The sequence below is a fragment of the Hyaena hyaena genome, unplaced genomic scaffold (genome assembly GCF_003009895.1).
Source record: "Hyaena hyaena isolate Hyena2069 unplaced genomic scaffold, ASM300989v1 scaffold_1, whole genome shotgun sequence".
NCBI lineage: Eukaryota > Metazoa > Chordata > Mammalia > Carnivora > Hyaenidae > Hyaena > Hyaena hyaena.
This window is the reverse complement of record NW_024080633.1, coordinates 8,059,573-8,063,334: the sequence shown is the minus strand read 5'-3', so window position 1 is coordinate 8,063,334 and position 3,762 is coordinate 8,059,573. Positions and strand designations below refer to the sequence as shown.

The window sequence follows — 3,762 nt, the reverse complement described above, 5'->3', positions numbered from 1 at the left end:
AGGTGGGGGGGGACAGGCAGGGAGGAGGCGGGGGCGGGGGGGCAGGCAGGAAGGAGGCGGGGGGGGGGACAGGCAGGGAGGAGGCGGGGGCGGGGGGACAGGGAGGAGGCCAGGGGGGTACAGGCAGGGAGGAGGCAGGGGGGGGCAGGGAGGAGGCGGGGGCAGGGGGGCAGGGAGGAGGTGGCTGGGCCAAGGCAGGCCTAGTAGTTTCCAGAGGAGACAGAGGGTCGAGTGACCCAGGACACATCCTTTCTGGCAACAGAGGATCAGGAGAAGGGCCCCAGCACCAAGGCGACAAGGGGCTACCCAGGCGACGCCCACACTGGGGGCCCTCGGGGAAAGGGTCCCACGGGCAGAGCGGTGACCAACTGGGGTCGGACCCAAAGAATGGCCAATGTGGGTTCAATCACTCCCTGCGCTGGACGCCCCTTTGTCCCAAAGGGGGAGGGGGTGGGGCCAGAGGAGCTGATGGAGAGGGCGGGGGGTCAGGGCGGGGATGATGGCTACGGTGGCCCCCACTTGGGACGCACAGCTGCTACGCCTGGCGCTGGTGTGTTCCCCCTGAACCACGAACTACGAGGACGAGACCAGACAGAGGAAAGACGCTCAGAGAGGTAAAGCGAGGCGCCCAGGTCGCACAGCGAGGGCGTGAACCAGAGAGGGAGGAGGGTCCAGGCCCTCGACCGCGCCCACAGCCCTTTCAGGAGCAATGGGCACCCCTGCCCCGTGCGGCCCCCTGTTCGGCCTGGCTGCCAAGAAAAGGCACCCCGGAGCCTCGGGACAGATAAGCGCCCCCGAGGGGCTGGTCTCTCTTTCGTCCTGTCTCTCAGGGCAGAGCAGGCCGTCTGGCACTCAGCTACTTCCCCGGAATTCAGTGTTTACGCCGCACCCTTGGGACACGACATGAGAGAAGACTTTAGCCCAAGAAACGAAGGGCAGAGCTTGGGCCACGGCTCAAAATAAGGGAACGCTTTACGGCAAGGGAGGGGTGAGGGGTCGCGGGGCAGAGGGTCAAAGGCGAGCTGGGACGCGCCAGGCTGCGTGTGGCTGGCACCGTGGGCCCCGGCGGCTGGGGGGAGGGGCACCTGCAGAGACGGGAGCCCTGAGGAGAGGGGCCGGGGGCTGTGATGTCCGCGGACCCCAGTCTGTGGCTTCAAATCGCCAGCCTTGTCCCCCGGCCACGCAGACAGAGCACCGAGGCCACAGCGGGAGGCTGGCCCCAACACCGCCACCACCGCGATGAAGGAGGGGACAGCCTCACACGCCCGGTGACAGGTGGACGGTGCCAGCCAGCCACAAGGTCGTTCAGCCATGAAAAGGAGTGAAATGCTGGCACGGGGCGCGGGGACGGCCCGGGAACATCAGGCGGGTCGCGGGAAGCCGGCCGCTCGCCCCCCCCCCCGGCCGGAGGAGGGGAAGGTGCCCGCTGCCGAGTGGAGCGGCTGCTTTGGGGCGGCCGTGTGGCCGGGGGCTCGGTTCTGATGCTGCACAACCCTGATTACACGGAAAACCAGCGGAGGAGGCTCTTCCGACACCAAGTGAGTTACATCTTAGGTAAGGACCGTCCTGCCCCTTCCCCGCGCCCCCCCCGCCCCCCCAGGGCTTCCGGAAGCCGACAGCCCACAAGACCGGCGGCCCCTGCCTCAGCCACAGGCTGCCGAGCGCTCCCTGCACCTGTGATGCACAGGCTTCTGGCCCTAACTCCCACCCAGACAGGTCTACGCAGCAGCTGCCAGGCACATGGGGCGCGTCCTCACCAGCTGTGCGCCTGAGGCACCTGCCCTGACCTCCGTAAGCCTCAGCTTTCTCATCTGTGCAATGGGCAACCCCGGGCTGTGAGCCACTTCTGCCGATGGGGTGACTCCATGAAACACGGGGTGTGGCCCAGGGATGTTCACGGGTGACAGAACCTCTTTGTTTTTCAAACCCTGACCCGGCTGGGCAGGGGGGGGGGGATCAAGTAAAGAATTGAAAACCGAGCTCACTGCTAGGGCTCCAGGCTCTCAGACTTTGCTCGTGGCCGCCGGAAAGCCCGCGGTCCTCAGGATGCGGCGAGGGTCCCGGCGCCCGCACAGCGGCACCCGGGCACGGGGTCTCCCAGGGCTCACACGCGGCCCCACAGTCCTCGGAGGCTGAGCCCCCCTACATCCAGGCCCTCCCGTCTGAGTGACGCGAACGGAGAGGACAAAGTCCCGCGACCGCGAGGGCTCTGGCTGGCGTGGCCGCTCCCCGTCGCCCTCGCCAGGCGCTTCGCCGCGGTCACACCCCTTCCCAGGGCGGCGAGCGTGCGGAACGCCCGGGGCGCAGCTGCGGGAGCAGCGCCTGCCGTCACCGGCCGGGCCCCTGCCAGCAGCACAACGTGTCCCCGGCCAGGGGCCCTGGGAGGCGCCGGCGTATCGGCCGCCCGCTGGCCCACACCTCCAGCCGGGCGCCGGGGCCATCGAGGCAGGCGCCCGCCCTGTGCCCGTGGCCCTCCCGGGAGCTCCCGGCCTGCAGACCTCTCCCCTGCCGGCCTCCGCAAGGCGGAAATGTGTGTTCTGTGGCCACGTCCCCTGATGTGAGAGGTCACCCGGGACGAGCCCCGTGGGCCCGTGGGACCCTCGGGGGTGACCCAGCCCAGGTGCATGTGCCCGTGCGTCGGAAGGACACGGCCAGGGCGGGGGAGGGCGGTGGCGGGCAGGTTCTGCCCCGGGGCTTCACCGCGAGGGGACCAGCAAGCGCCCCCTGCCCGTGCCCGCTGCGTGCACCTCCCAGGCCACCGCGAGGGAGCCTGCCGCGTCTGCGGACACCTGCTGCCCGGGCAGGGCGGGGCTCACTGCGACGTGGCCAGGGACGCGCGGCCGCCAGCAGCCACGCTCGCCCAGGTGGACGGGGCACCCCGGTGGCCGCTCTCCCCGGCCAGCGCCCGCCCCGTCAACCCTGCGCTCAGTCCCTCCCACGTCCTCCTCGGCCCAACGGCCGCAAGGAGGTGAGATTCAGGCCTCAGGGGACCCGGCCCGTCTCGCTCGGGGCAAACGCCCCGTCCGCGGAGCCGCGGCCCCGGAGCCCACGAACAGACACACGTCCTTCCCCGGCAAGGGCCCTGGGACACCAAGCCCCGGATCTTTGGGACAAGACGGATGGCGGGCAGAGACCCCCAGGTCCCTGGTCTGTCCGAGCAGCAAGTCCCCCGGGTGCCTGGAACCCGCAGCGCCCGCCACGGGCCGCCTCCTCCCTGACTTGTGCAACGAGCAGCCCCTGCCGGGACAGCGCGGACAACTGGACGACCACCCCCGGAAGCGCCTGAAGCCAGGGGCACAGAGAGCCTCACGGTACGAAGATCAAAGCTCAGAGACGGGCAGCATTCCTCCAGAGCCACACAGCATGTCACCACCCAAGAGACAGCAGGAGCCGGGGCTCCAAACCTCTGGGGGACACCCACCCACCCACGCTGATCTGTGCCTCAGGGCGTTAGGCAGTAACGGTCGTGGTGGGGGCCGCTGTCCCAGAGACTCCCTCCCACCCCGACTCCGAGCCCAAGCGGGTTTCCTGCCACGCCTGGAGCCGCTGGGCCGCCTGGGAACCGCGGGCTCCCAGGGAGGGGGCCCAGCATACCCACCGTCCCCACCATCCGCCACCAGAGGGAGCGGGAAGCAAAAGCACAGAAAAGGCGGCAAGGCTGGGGGGGAGCCGGGTGGGGGGCTCGCCAGCGGGGGGGGGGGTCCGCAACGGCGCCGCAGCCCCCCCTCCGGAACAAAGCATCAGGAGAGCCACCCGAGCGCG

The 3,762-nt window shown here is 70.0% G+C and overlaps 1 protein-coding gene across 7 annotated transcripts in view; it reads right to left on the bottom strand.

The window, feature by feature from the left end:
- The window catches only part of GSE1 (Gse1 coiled-coil protein), a 233,661-nt gene that overhangs the window by 24,963 nt on the left and 204,936 nt on the right, over positions 1-3,762 (bottom strand). The window lies entirely within an intron of this gene.